Source organism: Myxine glutinosa, chromosome 3, assembly GCF_964187855.1.
Source record: "Myxine glutinosa chromosome 3, kmMyxGlut1.1, whole genome shotgun sequence".
Lineage (NCBI taxonomy): Eukaryota > Metazoa > Chordata > Myxini > Myxiniformes > Myxinidae > Myxine > Myxine glutinosa.
Window position 1 is genome coordinate 182,850,948 of NC_136263.1, and position 17,089 is coordinate 182,868,036.

The window sequence follows — 17,089 nt, forward strand, 5'->3', positions numbered from 1 at the left end:
TAAGAAAAAAAAGAAAGAAAAAAAAGGCCCGAAGCCTTATCTGATCGGGAGCACACGAGAGGGTTAATCCAAACCCACAGAACAAAGAAACGAAATAAGAAACACCAGTAAAATTCAACAAATATAAATTTATTTATAGTAATGTAAAAGACAACGAAAGGTGAGATAAACAAAAATTCCTAGGTTGAGGATCCTCCATTCCGACTCATATACAGACAAGGGAATGATAAAATAAAATAATGTTGGCCATGCAGCCACTCAGCTCTGGTCGCAACACAGGGCTTGGTGGTTGTCGTCTCGAACCACTGCAAAGGAAACACACAAATGGCGCTGAGTTGCTGTTTCGTCGCACCCCGACCATGAGGTAATCCGTGCAGGCAGCTCTCCTTCGCTAAAAAGGCTCCGATGATCTCTCCGGCGCACACAGATGAGTGCCCGTCGTCCTCCCATGCAAAACAACCAAGCAACCACCGCGATCAAGACCAGGACAAGAGAAAAAGGCAACTGCAGCCGTTCTCTTTGAAAGCCAGCACAAAAGAGAGAGAAAATGTCGTCTCCTGTTGCTCTTTCTCAGAGCGTCCCGATGACATCATCCTTTTGACCAATTGCCCAGCGCCGTCGAATTGTCCCAACCAATCGTCCTTTGGGGCATGGCCTCACAGCCATTCTTGACGCCCAATGATGAAGCTCGGGACGTGGCCGGTCAATTCTGGTCCTCTGAGGCAGAGCCTAGCCGTCCTTCGGGAATGTTCGGCTGGGCGGGGTTCCTTTGCCGATCAGCAAATGTTCGGGTTTCTGCCGGGCGATTATGATTGTTGTAGTGGTGGCTCCTTTTGATGAAATAAAACGAAGGGAAAAATCACAGGGATGCAATACATACTGGGAATTATTCTTAAGCCCTATCTAGATAACACAAGCTCCACCCCCCATGCAAAGACACGCAAACTCTATTTAACTGAACATTTACCCTGCTTATGTACATCGAGATGGCTTCTTCTTCTTTGCGTCAAACAGTCCATACTAAAACCTACACATTCCTACTTCCCTAAGGTATTTCATGCCTACCCCCACAAACGTAACAATATTTACTATAAATCATTTTGGGAGTGGGGTCGGTGGGAGCTATGGGAGCTGTGAGGCTGTATTTGTTTAGTGTGTATTGTTTAGTGTGTAACAAGAGATATTGTATTTGAATTTTGCATCTATTGGTGTAAGGAGAAGTGAGTGTGTGTGTGTGTGTGTGTGTGTGTGTGTGTGTGTGTGTGTGTGTGTGTGTGTGTGTGTTAGTGTGTGTGACTGTCGCTGCTCACTCGATTGTATTAACAGGAAATTGTGGGAACTCGCCACCTCTCATCCACCGATATTTCTCGTATTTCTATATATTTTCATGTGTGCCTTGAACGTTTTCAGGGCTCTTCTGTCTCAGCTCACTGTGCCATTCTGTCCATTGCTGATGCCCCCGGTCATTGCCCGAGGAGACTCGACATCATCATCATGAGTCCAATTTGTATCTAGGAACACAACAATTATGGTTAACCATTTTGAAATTGCCACACTTTCATTGAAATGCTGAATTGCCACTCTTTATGATTTTAAAAGACGATTTGAATTACAGATTTCATGCCAGCAATGGCAGGTTAAAATTGCTAGGTGAGCAGAAGTGAGTCCCAGAAGCGGATGGACATTCAGTGGGCATATAGTCTGCCAGCATTAGTTGTTGGACGTTAAAGATTCCATGGTGTCCTTCGCGAAGAGTAGGCGAGCAATTGCTCAAAAAGTAACGATGTAAGGAGTAAGCGAAAAATGTGAACCCGCAAGGGGGGCATTACACCCCTTACCTGGGTATGCGGATTAGTCATAGGAGTAGTAGTAGTAGTAGTAGTAGTAGTAGTAGTAGTAGTAGTAGTAGTAGTAGCGGTAGAACTAGTTTGGAGTAGGTTCATCTGTCTGCCACTGGCACAGTGACATGCTGTTGGCCTTGCATTCAGTTCAAAGTTGTGGTTTGTGTTCAGCTACGTTTCCATCGCTTCGAATATCTACTGTTCAACTACGCCATTCTACACACTGCTGACACTCCCACAATTCTTTCAGGCCTGGATCCACTGTTTCAACCTGAGTGCAGTTTCACCCTCATGTCGCTTTCACCGTTTCGCAAAATATATATCCACACAGCAGTACAATGTGTGCCTTGAACGTCTTCAGGACTCTTCTGTCTGAGCTCACTGTGCCATTCTGTCCATTGCTGATGCCCCCAGAGCACTCAACTATGCCCCATGATTAATGGTTTTCCCTCTTGAGTTATACATCCCTGGCGTTGGAAGTCGTGCTCACTATTCATTGTTGATTATTCCGTGTCAATTGTTTTTTGTTCTTACTTGCTTGTAGTAATTGGTGACCCTCAAACTACAAATGTGTACCCATTCTAAAAAAATTATATATACTGTATATATGTTATATTGTTGCGGATTCGGGGGTCGGCTCTCCCCTTATCAAGGGGGGGTTAATCCCCTCGTCTTTTAAGCTGGCCGTCCCGAGTCCTTGGGAAGCTACAGTCACGTGAAAAAGTAAGTACACCCCATGTAAAGTTTTGACTTTTTCAACATATTTCATCATACAGCTATTTGATCTTCATTTCAACAATATTGATAGATAAAGGTGATATAAAATAACAAATATCATGAAACATTTACATTTTGTAGTCCATTGTATAATTTAAATACACATAAATGCAAATTTCGCATGTGGAAAAAGTAAGTACACCCCTACATTTATCACGACTTCAAATACCTAAAATTAGAATCAGGTGCACCAGCTCAGGTGCAAATGATTAGAACATCGTCAGAGAGGATCTTGGAGGAACCTGTCTTATTTAAACCTCAGACATTTAGTTTGGTTTGGTCTTTGTTGTTGAAGTGTGCGGCGTCACCATCCCAAGATCAAAAGAGCTCTCTGAGGCCTTCAGAAAAAAGGTTATAGATGCCTATGAGTCTGGAAAGGGATTTAAAAAGATCTCCAAACAATTTGAAATCAATCATTCGACTGTCCGGAAGATCATCTACAAGTGGAGAAGATTCCAAACAACTGCCAACTTGTTCAGGCCAGGCCGCCCCAGCAAGTTCAGCCCAAGAGCAGACCGCAAGATGCTGAAAGAAGTCTCTAAGAACCCCAGAATGTCATCACGGGACCTACAGGTAGCTCTTGCCACTGTTGGTGTCTAAGTGCACGAGTCTACCATTAGAAAGAGGCTGCACAAATTTGATCTACATGGGAGGTGTGCCAGGAGGAAACCGTTGCTGTCCAGAAAGAACATCAGGGCAACACTAAAGTTTGCCAATGAACACCGAGGCAAAGACCAGCACTTCTGGAACAATGTGCTCTGGACAGATGAGTCAAAGGTAGAGCTATTTAGCCACAGTACCAGAAGACATGTTTGGCGAAAACCAAAGACAGCATTTGACCACAAGAACCTGATACCAACTGTAAAGCATGGTGGTGGAAATATTATGGTTTGGGGCAGCTTTGCTGCATCAGGGCCTGGGCAGCTCACCATCATAGAATCCACTATGAATTCTTCATTGTACCAGAGGGTGCTTGAGGATAATGTGAGGCCATCTGTTGGAGGAGTTGAAGCTCAACCGAAGGTGGACCTTGCAACATGACAATGACCCTAAACATAACAGTAAATCCACCAAGGAATGGCTGAAAAGAAAGAAATGGAGGGTTCTGGAATGGCCAAGTCAAAGCCCGGATCTAAATCCCATCGAGATGTTGTGGGGGGATTTGAAACGACCTGTGCATGCAAGAAACCCCTCAAACATCGCACAGCTGAAAGAATTCTGCATGGAGGTGTGGGCAAAAATTTCTCCCAGTTGATATCAGAGACTGGTAGACAGTTATAAGAAATGCCTACTTGAGGTTGTTTCTGCTAAAGGGGGCAATACCACCTATTAGAGCCAAGGGTGTACTTACTTTTTCCACATGCGAAATTTGCATTTATGTTTATTTAAATTATACAATGGACTACAAAATGTAAATGTTTCATGATATTTGTTATATTATATCACCTTTATCTATCAATATTGTTGAAATGAAGATCAAATAGCTGTATGTTGAAATATGTTGAAAAAGTCAAAACTTTTCATGGGGTGTACTTACTTTTTCACGTGACTGTATAACGTCCTTCCTGGCGTGGCGTTAGGTAGGGTTTGCTAGGCCTAGGGGTTCGCTGCTACCTAAGTACTAACGCCCGCCGGAAACGAGGGAATAACTCCCGCTCGAACCACGGATAAGATGGAAATTGCCGAGCGGTTAGCAATCCGCGGCCCGAGCCATTAACAAAGACTAATCCGATTCTAGCGGTTCCGAAATCGTGCCACAGGTACTCAATTGAAAGAAAAGACGGAGGCGATCGGATTAGGGAAAAACCAAGAAAGAACAGGTGAATTTATTTACAATCAAGAAGAAGAGGAAATGAACGGAATATACAAGAAGAAGAAGAAGAAGCAGGACACAGGGCAGGCTTAACTATACAGTCTTAACCTAACGAACCCAGACAAAACATACACACTCACACGGGATTGTAGTGGGTAGGGTGGAAGGTCCAGGCAGATGTCCAGGCTCCTCGTCCGGTCCTGACTCGTGCCGTGGTGGTGATGGACAAAGGCAGCAGGCCGGCAGCGTGCCACATGTCGTTGACCGCGAGCGGACGTTACATATATCGGGGGGACTGGGATGCGGCGTACGTAATAAACGTATTTCGTGCCAAACGCTCTCTCTCTCCCGATCAATGTTCATATCAAAAAGGGCAGTTTGTATTAAAAAGCAATCAGCGCCGCTCAATAATTCCTCGCGCAGTTCGTGCAAAAAGGAATGCCCCAGCGCAGCCCTTGGAAAGAAGTCTGTCACAATCGAGCTCCCTCACGCAGTCCTTTACAATCGAGCTCCCTCACGCAGTCCGTTACAATCGAGCTCCCTCACGCAGTCCGTTACAATCGGTGGTCCCCTGCGCAGTCCGTTACAATCGATGGTCCCCTGCGCAGTCCGTGACAATCGATGGTCCCCTGCACAGTCCGTAAAAGGGCTTGGCGCTCACGCTTATATAACGCGCTTTCAGATCACTACGCGCTCCACAAAGGCCACGCCCGCCAGTGATGTTTCATCAGCCCTGGTTGGCTGGTAAGGGCTTACCGGCTCCGCCTTTGATGGCTGGTTGACAAGCCACACCTTGTTCCCGGCGCTCCGCCCCCTTCTTCCTCGAGCTTGACCGCGTGGTTAATGGCGGCGCCTGTGCACACGCTAACCAAGGCGTGTAACAGAATTGGGAGAGAGAGGTTGTAAAAATGGCCAGGATGGATTGGGACCTATTCCTATTTAATTGATGCAACGCAGATTCAACTATTGGGAACACGGCCTTATCTGAAACACATAATAATGAAATAACTAAAGTTCCTATGGTGGCCTACGTGTTGCATATGGACTAACTAAGGGTGCAACCTTTAACCTTTTAATGATGAGAATTATTTACAAGTATTTACACAAGTGAGGGTTCTAAAACCGCAACAATATATATATATATATATATATATATATATATATATATTATATATATATATATATATATATATATATATATATATATATATATATATATATCGACACAGATGACGTCAAGGCACTACAACATCGATTGGACAAGCTTGATAGGTGAAGATTTCTGAGAAGGCCAGAATAAGAAGTCCAAGTCAATTTCATACAACCATCACAAATGAACATATACCTCATGCATTACTCATCTGTTTTCTATGGGGTCATCAGAATGTCTGCATTGGAAACTACAATGGCCATGAGGTTATGCATCCACCGACACGAACAGGGCTTTGATTTGCCACAAGGCTTTCCTCCCGTGCCAGCAATTCGAGTTTGCTATCGTAACCCGAAATGTGGCAAAACACGTTAATGAATTACGTTTGCAGCCGCTCTTTGCCTGGTTCTGGGCCTGGCATTCATTGCACTCCTAATCTGTTTTTATTTGGGACTGACCACATATGCTTCGTATATGGAATCAATTTCATGAATGCGTAAACTTTCTGTGACAATACTTCCATGGCAGAACTTGGAATAAAAAAAACATAAAAACCACAATCAAATGGTTATAAAATACTTTTTTTATGATTGAAAGGTATTATGTGAGGGGAACTCCAAAAACCTCGACTGGCGAGATTCTCACAAGAGTGCAAGCCAACATTAATTATTTTTTAAAACACACACACACACACATATATATATATATATATAATTTCAAAACACACCTGGTCACAAGTGTGCCTCACTGTCCGGGTACTCAGTCGAGGTCCTCAGCATCATCCCGTTTCGGCCTTTCAACCTCGATATGGTCAGCTGAGGTGGGCCAGTAAGGGCACATATGCCTCCACATGCAGCAGCTACACCTGGATGCGTACATACCCCCACCCCGAGCCAGTGAGAACACAGACTACAATAACAAAACCGCCTCCACTCCCAGAATCCACAGCGACTCATTCACTCACTCACACACCAAAAAAAAAAACCAACCGTCCACCTACCCTTACAACATGCACCACTCAAACAAAAACACGTTCATGCAAAAGCACACCCACTCCTGCAACACACACACACACACACACACAAACACACACATACACACACACACACCCACACACACCATTCACACATCTCCATTTCCCTTCCGCACTCAGTCACGATAGGCTGAAATGAACCCCCACCCAAAACCTCAACCTAAACCGTTCGACGTGCCTCCATAAACTTCCCCCATATCCAAAGTGAGCCTTTCAAGGCAACCTGGGCCACTTTGTCACACATCCTCCTTCTTTCTGTCCCACACAATCCAAGCCGAGAAAGAAATGCAGAAAAGGAATTGCCAATAAACCCTCTACACCCCACCTCAAATGGCTGACAAGAAACTCGCCAACACTTCTCCCGACACTCAGCCTCCATCTCACTGTACTGTCCTCTCTTCCTCTCGTGCACCTCCTCCATGTTCTCTTCCCAAGGTCCACACAATTTCCCGAAGATGACCTGTCTTGTTGCACCTGACCAGATGACAATGTCGGGGCGCAACCTTGTCACACAGATCTCCTCTGGGAATACCAATTGTGGCTTTAGGTCTGCCATCACCTGCCAATTACAAGCATCTGACAGCCCTCTTGCTTTCCACCACCCCCTCTTTCCACATCTTACTACTTGGCCCTCTTTGACAAACAACACCTCTCCCCCATCGGTCTCCATCTCCACTCTTCTCTCTCTCGATTTCAGCACCTCTTGTTGCACCATCTGCACTACCACCGCCAGCACCTGATCATGCCGCTAATTGTATCTTCCTGCTGCCAATGCTACTGAGCTCAGTGCATGCTGCACCATTCCCAAATCTCCACACAAATAACATCTCTCCTCCTGCAACAACCCCACAATCTCAAGTTTACTGGTGAGGGAAGCCCATCATACATTGCCCCCAAACAGGAAACTCAAAAATATTGGATCCATCCTCCAAATCTCTTGCCACTGCAATATCTTCACCTGCACACCTTCCCACCTTGTCCAAGAACCTTGCTGTGCCTGCTGTCCCGCTGGCTGTCAGAATGCTTTCACATATCTCCCCTCCTCCTCCTTTCTTCTCACCTCCCTCTCAACCATCTTCCACCTCTCTTTCATACATGCCTTTCCCCATCGCTCATGCTTCATCCACCCCAATCCATGCTTCCGGTGCTGTATCATCCCCACAAACTCCTCCTGTTGCAACTGCCCCTCCATCTCATGCACCTCTGCTCTTGCATGCCACTTCCGACTTCCCTTCTTCTCTGGGCGAGCATTCTTTACCACTGCATCACTCGAATCCCGCAACATCATGAACTCCCACACCATCACCACCTTAAAGTCCTCGGTGTTACGTGCTCCTCCCCAAACCCCGGTCACGGTGTACCTCCGAGCCCCGAAAGGAGTCACGGCAGAAAGATGTGCTATTATGTGTGCCAATGACCAATGGTGAAACCACACCTATCAGTTGTTACAAAAAAACAAGTATTGTAGTAACATCGCACAATAATAACAACTTGCACAAATACAATAAAACCTCAATTGCACAACAAACACCATATAATTTCTATGATGGTACCACCAGTTTCTTAACTCAATAACTCACGGTACTCTACGTGAGCGAAATGTAACACGCCCAAAGTCTGTCACGACACCAGGCCAAAGTCGATCCACGCTCCGGTGATCACAAGAAAAAGGTCGTATTGAGACCTGAACCCAGGACGGCCGACAGTCGACGCTGCTGAAGAGCTGCTTGGTGAGGTGTCGGGCCGACGTCGATCAGGCAAAAGTTCACCCAACAGGCGACTGGGAATTCACACCTTCGGTTCCCCAGACAAGGATGCTGACATGAACGAGCAGCGGCTCCCAAGCGGAGAACCACGAATTCCCAAGCGAAATCCACGACACACACGAGAAAACCAGGCTAACGGCTGGCGCGAGGTGCAATGTCTGGTGCGAGGCGAAATGGCGGACGGGCCCATAATGGAGGCATACCGGCTCTCCAGCGATGATTCACTTTCGGAACCAACCGCAAAACCCGTCACGCAGGTTTATCTGCCACAGCGATAACGACACTGTCAGAGGCACCCCTTTCCCAGGGAAACCAATATTCGCTCGTGACCAACGTCCAACCAGCGTCCGCTCGACACCTCGAAGCAGATCGGCCTTTCTTTCCCGATCTCACTTGATACCCTTCTTCTTCCTCCTCTTCCGGTTTCTCCCGATCCATTTCGTTTTTCTTTTAAAACACCAATTTTACCTTTGAAGACAGTTATCTCCATTTCACACTCAAACTGTAACAATAATAGTATATGAAACTAAAAATGCTTCCAGTGGATGAAAACCACAAAGACGGAAGTGACGAATCCGTAACATCGGTTAATGATGTCAAGGGAAACCGGAGTTTTCCACCCTGACCATCAAAGGCAATGTTCATCAAACAGCGTGGCACTCCCAACCACCTCCTCACAAACCCGCTCACCACAACCTCCATCTCTCTACATGCCCAATCACAATATCATACATCATCAATGGCCACAATACTCGTGACATCAATCCAAACTTCAAACACCATACCTTCAACTTACCTGGGAAACCACATCCATAAATCCTCTTCAAACCACCTCTCAAAAGCTTGTTCTTCACCTCCTCCACCCTTCCCACATCATTCAACTCCACTGTGTACCATCTTCCCAAACTCTTCACAGGGGCCTCCACCAATGATGGAACCACCTCCCCTCCCAGCTCAAACCTGTGCATGTTATCCACCACTCCTCGTCTCACTACCACACACCTCGACATTCTTGCTTTAAATCCCATTCTTGCCCACCGCATCAACCTTTCCAGTCGTCCCAGTACCTCTACTGCTGCATCAGCGGACTGTTGGACAACTGTCAGGTCATCCATGAAAGCAAAAATTACTGGCAACCTCTGACCAGGGGCTAGCTCCACTTCTTTCCCATGTCCACTCACCGCACGTATCAACAACTCCATAACCAGCACAAACAAAATAGGGGAGATGGTACATCCCATCGGGATCCCCACTTCCAACTTCTGCCACTCTGTTACATAGGACTGTGTCGCAAACCGCATCCAAAACTGATCATAATATGCCATCAAAAAATCCCCAAATCTCCGTGGCACCCAAAATAAATCCATGGCATACCTGATCAAGGCATGTGGCACTGACCCATCTGCATTCTCCAAATCCAGCCATACCACCGCAACATCCTTCCTTTGCCTCTTTGCCTCCTGTAACACTTGCCAGACCATTGCCGAGTGTTCAATGCATCCTGGTGATCCTGGTATTCCTGCCATCTGCACAGAACCATCCACAAAACCATTCCCTCTGATGAAGCCTGAGAGCCGTGCTGCAAAGACACTCATCAATATCTTCCCATCTACATCGAGCAATGATATTGGTCTAAACTGCTCCAGTGTCACAGCCTCCTCCTGCTTTGGAATATAAACTCCTTCTGCCCTAGTCCATTGACTGGGCACCACTCCTTGCCTCCATACCACCTTCAGAGCCTTCCACAGATACTGCCCGATGCCTACACAACTCTTAAACACCTTGTATGGCACTCAAAACGGCCTCAACCTCAGACATATTTACCTCTGTCAAATCAAATGAAACACCTGGTTCTGTCGGTCTCACCAAGCCTTCGATGTCCTCCACCACTTCGTTCCTCCTTGTGCCTGCATAGCTGACACGCAGGTGACCTTCCAACTCTTCGTTTGGTACCTTCAGTACACGTACACCAGATCAAGACTGCTCCAACAGATCCTTCATAAACCGAAAAGGATTCTCAAAGAACCTCTTTCTCTTCCTCTGCCTCTCCTTTCTTTGCCTCTTCATTCTTTCCACTCTCTTCAACTCCACCAACACTCACCCTCACCTGCTTCGTCAACACCTAAAGCCCATTCCTCTCCCCTTCCACTGCCCTCTTCCATTTTACATTCAAGCTCGTCAACTCCATTCTCAACTCACGGATCTCCCTCTGCCTCCTGCTCAAACTTGCCTCCTTCTCACCCCTCTCTACACACTCTTTCACTCCAAACGTGACACATGCATACTCAAACACAATCTCATTCATCTTTCTCAATCTATCTTCCACCCTTCCTTTCAACCTATGAAGCGCCCCACACATCACTCCATCCATTCTCTCCCACACTCTCCTTTCTGCCATACCTGGCCATTTCACTCTCCTCCTAACATCCTTTCCCTGCTGAAGTACAACCCCAGGACATACAACACTGTGGTTTGCAACCTGGCTGTTTCTTCCTGTCGTCGTACGTGTCCCCTTTTCAAAGGCACTGCGTTGCTGTACCTCCTCCTCACCCACCTTACGCACACAACCCATCCGGCTCTGATGGATATGCAATCCTCTCATTTCTTCTTCCACCATCTTTAGCCAAGTCTTTCTCGGTCTTCCCCGTCCTCTACTTCCTTCTACATTAATTTCCATCACTCTTCTCAACCAGTCACTTTCATCCTTCCTCAACACATGACAAAACCATTTCAACCTTTTCCTCTTCACAGCATCAATCACAGGCTCTATTCCCATCATCTTTCGCAATTAATCATTTGTCTTCCTCTCTCTCAACGACACTCCGCACATCCACCGAACCATTCGCATTTCCACTCTTTCCAGCCTTCGTTGCTGCTCTACATTCATGACCCATGTCTCGCTCCCATAAATCATAACACTTCTCACACATGCAGCATACACCTTTCCCTTCAGCTTCAACGACACTCCCCTCCTCATCAGCACGCCACTCAGTTCCCGAAACTTCTTCCATGCACATCTCACTCTAGCAACCGTTGCCGGGTCTGATCCACCTTCTCCATTCAGCATGTCTCTGAGGTAGCAAAATGTTTTCACACCTTCCAGCTTCACGCCGTCTCCAAGATCCAACTCAACATTTCCTCCATCTGCAGCTCCCCCTGTGCACACCTTACATTTGAATGTAGCTGCCACACTGGTTAATGACCCTCTCAGACCACTACATTTTTGATGAACCCACTCAGCGCACATTGTACATTGAATGGAGTTCACTCCGACACCCTTCCTGCACACAGCACACGGCCACTTCCCAGTTCTTTCCACCTCACCACATGCTTTACCACTTGCCATCACCTTCGTCCTTCCTATATTCACCTTCAGACCTTTTGTCTCCATACATTCCTTCCACTTGTTCATCTTTTCCTTCAGTCCATCCATACTTTCCGCAATCAACACCAGATCATCTGCATACAACAACTCCCACGGTAATCCCGCCTTTACGGTCTGAGCCAGCACCTCCATCACAGCTACAAATAGTAGTGGACTTAGTACCGACCCCTGATGCACTCCCACCTTCACCTCAAACTCACCACTGTTCCCGTCCTTCGTCCTTACAGCTGTGCATGCTCTTTTGTACATTGTCATCACAACTCTGATCAACCATTCCTCCACTTCTAACTTCCTCAATGCCCATGTCAATACTTCGCGTGGAACCCCATCGAATGCTTTCTCCAGATCAACAAACCCAAGAAACAACTTCTTCCTCTTCTCCATGTACTTCTCCTGCAACTGCCTCACAATAAAGAGCGCGTCTGTCGTTCCTCTTCCTGGCATAAATCCAAACTGCATTTCGTAGATCTTCACCTTCTTCCTTATCCTCCTCTCCAACACCCTTTCCAATACCTTCATTCCATGCTCCAATAACTTTATCGCTCGGTACGAGCCACACTCCAGAGGGTCACCTTTCCCCTTGTGTAGAGGGACGAGGGTACTCAGTTCCCAATCCACTGGAATGCGGCCTTCTTTCACCACCAGATTACAGATCTCTGCCATTCTCTTCATACCCCAACTTCCTGCTGCCTTCAACATATCTCCCACAACTCCCGTCAGCCCTCCCGCTTTTCCACTCTTCATTGCTTTTATCGCTTCAACTTCCTTCTCAGTTATCTTCTCTGCCGGTCCTAAAACTGGGTTACTCTCCATCTTGCCATCCCAATCATTCTCTGTATTCAACAGCATTTCCATATATCTTTTCCATCTTCCTTTAATTCCATCTGGGTCCACAACGATTTGTCCCACTTCATCCTTCAAGCAACTCACCCCCATCACATCACACCTCTCTTTCGCTATCTGCTTTGCAATCCTGAATACTGCTCTCTGACCCTCTTCCGAATCCAAGTGTTCTCCGAACATTTTCCTACATGTCTCCTGTGCCTTTGCTACCTCTTTCTTTGCAGCCTTCTTGGCTGCCTTATAACTTTCATGCTCTGCTTTTTCTGCTCCCGTGCCCTTCGCCTTCTGCCACTCCTTGAACTTCTTCCTCTTCTCGTAAATCCTCTTTCCAACTTCATCATCCCACCACCATGTTTCCGAGTGCCTCGGTGGTCCTTTTGTCCATCCACATACCTCACCAACGGCTCCCAACAGACTATCTTTCATTGACATCCAACCACGTTCAAGCTCAACCACATCATCCTCTACCCGACTCAGCCTTTGTTTTAATGCCTCCCTTACTGTCACCTCTTTCAACCTCCACACCTTCATTCTCGGTTGGTACTTCACCCGCCGAGCTCTCCTCGCACCTTTCACCGTTATGTCGCAGACAACCAAGTGGTGCTGTGAAACAGCCTCCTCCCCCGGGATCACCTTTGTGTCCCGGAGGTGCCCCCTATCTCGCCTACGCACCATCAGGTAGTCAATGGTTGTTGACAACCAAGTGCCAAGTACCAATATATATATATATATATATATATATATATATATATATATATATATATATATATATATATATATATATATACATACATACATACATACATACATACATACATACATACAAATACACATCTTTTTTTAAATAATGAGGAGTCAATTCCTGAGTGTGGCGAGTGTGAAAAAATTCTGACTCAACCCAAGACATGATTCCAAGGAACTCATCACTAACGTGGCAACAGCCAACTCATATATTATGATGATGATCATGATAACGATGATGATGAAGAAGAAGAAGAAGCCGGTGTTGATTGAACGGTTAGTGTGCCAGCTTGGGATTCTGGGGTCCTGAGTTCAAACCCGGTCAGTCGTTGAATTAACACCAGGTGAGGTTGACTCAGCCTGTCATCCTTCCGAAGTCGGCAAAATGAGTACCAGCTTACTGGGAATGAATGAGCCATTCGAGTGCCCTGCGTATGATCGGCACTCCAACAAGGATTGTGCCCAACAGTCGGGGAACTGCTTCGGCAGCCATATTATGCATCTGAAGATATGTATATGTATATATATTCTAGAAATAGTGTCTCTTGCTAATTATATATTATGTTTGCTTAAAGAAGCAAACATTGGATGAGGATCTCACGGAATATGCAATAAATATGGAAGAAGCGCAAAATCTAACCCCAGATAGGAAAGGGTGGAGAGCTGTGGTTCTGGCCTTATACTGCATAGTAGAGGGAAGATAAACGATAAATAATATATACTGACAAAAAGTATTAATAATCAGTAAGGGAATCTCTCTTTCCTGAAGTGAGAATACACCTTGTTGTTATCATTCCAAATGCAGACATCGTCGGTCGTCCTGATATATAAGCTGCTATACTTTAGTGGGCGAAAGCCTCAAGCAAACCTGTAGCGTATTAAAAAATAGTGTCAATGAGAACAAAAGGTTATTCGCTCCGACAATAGGAGACAAATGTTGCACGGAGTGAGCTTTAGGATAATGTAAGCTCGTCGGCCCGGAAGGGCGATGCCAACGAGGAAAACAAAAACAGCACACACGACCTTCGCCTTAACCCCAAGCGTTAAAGCAAAGCGGTTGTTGATACACGAGGGTCAAAGAACATCGAATTCGGTCTCGGGTGTAACGAAAGAGATTGATGTAAGTTTTCACTTTGAAGTTGGACTCCACGTGGAGATATCAGGTTGTTTTTCTGCCCATCCTTCGTCTTGTGACGCCAACTCCGGTGTCACCCCCTTTTTACGCATTAATCCCTTACCAAAACACACAATGTGGTTCTACCGATATACCCGAGCACCTTTCTCCTCTAAATCTTTGTCGTGAATGTCGTGTTCAAAAAGGAAGGCACCAACTTTGAGTTGAGTTTCCCAGCAGGAAAGTCTCAGATCCGACATTTCAACCACCGAGTATTCGACATCTGGGCATACCTTCATCAAATGGTGGCGAGGTCAAAAAAGACATTTGCTCAACAAGTAATACCTGTTGCAAAAATGACAGGTGGGGTTAACTGCTGTTGCAAGCACAAACACAGTTGTTGCAAAAAAGACAATCCCCCAAAAAGGGGATTTGCAAAAAAGACACCTATTTGGACACAACAGGTAATGCCCCTTATTATTCTTCAATACGTACAGGATGGGTGGCAGGATAGCCTAGAGAAGAGACATGTGCACTCATCTTTCTCTGTCCAGCTTGGGTTTAATCCCGGCCCAGTACTAAACTGTCATCTTGGTGTTTTGGGCAGGACGAAGCATAAATGTGTCTGCCATCCAATGGAAGGACATTAAGCCTGAGGACCCGTTTTTCCAGTGAGAGTCTTTGGTAGAAGTTGAAGACCCCTCACTGTCCTAGGCTTCGAAGAGTCCCCACTGTCACCAGGCAAAGCAGTTTCTCAGCAAAGGTTGTTTGTTTCCCAGAAACAGTTGTTTCCCAGAATTCAGGGGCAGGAATTTGTAATTTGTTCAGGGTGACGATGATAACTCACCAACTATTCTTGAGACACAAACAACAACAGTGTTGGTGGATGTGTCCTCCAGTGTAACGCCATCGGAGGGGGACGGTACACCCATCGATTCCTCGCCCTGCATTCCAATCCCCAGGATGACAGTTTATACCTGGGCGATTTTAACCTCGGCGAGGCAGTTCAAAGGTGAGTGCGCACACCTCACTATCCTGCCAACCGTTCTGAAGCAAAACAAGTACCTAAAATTAGAAAGTAATAAATTTCACACCGAGTAACAGCTCACAACATCAGGTGCACTTACAGGTAGATGCGCCTTCATGAAACTTAAGTTTTGTTCCACTTGTCGGTTATCGAAGAAAAATGTCTGTGACAACGACCTGAATGAACTCTTGTGGACTCCACCAGAAAACCTTAAATAGCAGAGGCCTCCCTCATAATTATGACCTATTAATAAGCAGAGGCCTCCCTCATAATTATGACCTATTAATAAGCAGAGGCCTCCCTCATTATTACAACCTATTAATAAGCAGCGGCCTCCCTCATAATTATGACCTATTAATAAGCAGAGGCCTCCCTCATAATTATGACCTATTAATAAGTAGAGGCCTCCCTCATAATTATGACCTATTAATAAGCAGAGGCCTCCCTCATAATTATGACCTATTAATAAGCAGAGGCCTCCCTCATTATTATGACCTATTAATAAGCAGAGGCCTCCCTCATAATTATGACCTATTAATAAGCAGAGGCTTCCCTCATAATTATGACCTATTAATAAGCAGAGGCCTCCCTCATAACTATGACCTATTAAATAGCAGAGGCCTCCCTCATAATTATGACCTATTAATAAGCAGGGGCCTCCCTCATAATTATGACCTATTAATAAGCAGAGGCCTCCCTCATAATTATGACCTATTAATAAGCAGAGGCCTCCCTCATAATTATGACCTATTAATAAGCAGAGGCCTCCCTCATTATTATGACCTATTAATAAGCAGAGGCCTCCCTCATTATTATGACCTATTAATAAGCAGAGGCTTCCCTGATTATTTTGACCTATTAATAAGCAGAGGCCTCCCTCATTATTATGACCTATTAATAAGCAGAGGCTTCCCTGATTATTATGACCTATTAATAAGCAGATGCCTCCCTCATTATTATGACCTAATAATAAGCAGAGGCTTCCCTCATTATTATGACCTATTAATAAGCAGAGACCTCCCTCATTATTATGACCTATTAATAAGCAGAGGCTTCCCTGATTATTTTGACCTATTAATAAGCAGAGGCCTCCCTCATTATTATGACCTATTAATAAGCAGAGGCTTCCCTGATTATTTTGACCTATTAATAAGCAGAGGCTTCCCTGATTATTTTGACCTATTAATAAGCAGAGGCCTCCCTATTATGACCTATTAATAAGCAGAGGCCTCCCTGATTATTATGACCTATTAATAAGCAGAGGCCTCCATATTATGACCTATTAATAATCAGAGGCCTCCCTGATTATTTTGACCTATTAATAAGCAGAGGCCTCCCTCATTGTTATAACCTATTAATAAGCAGAGGCCTCCCTGATTATTATGACCTATTAATAAGCAGAGGCCTCCCTCATTATTATAACCTATTAATAAGCAGAGGCCTCCCTCATTATTATAACCTATTAATAAGCAGAGTCCTCCCTCATTATTATGACCTCTTAATAAGCAGAGGCCTCCCTCATTATTATAACCTATTAATAAGCATAGGGCTCCCTCATTATTATGACCTAATAATAAGCAGAGGCTTCCCTGATTATTT

The 17,089-nt window shown here is 45.4% G+C and overlaps 1 protein-coding gene and 1 long non-coding RNA gene across 4 annotated transcripts in view; one reads left to right on the forward strand and one right to left on the reverse strand.

Moving 5' to 3' along the window:
- The window catches only part of LOC144891389 (uncharacterized), a 79,853-nt gene that overhangs the window by 16,116 nt on the left and 46,648 nt on the right, over positions 1 to 17,089 (forward strand). The window lies entirely within an intron of this gene.
- On the reverse strand, positions 109 to 6,451 carry LOC137422998 (uncharacterized). The gene is made up of 3 exons (XR_010983615.2): positions 6,309 to 6,451; positions 5,188 to 5,295; positions 109 to 1,511 (listed from the first exon to the last, which is right to left on the reverse strand). It is a non-coding gene; the product is annotated as an uncharacterized LOC137422998 (long non-coding RNA).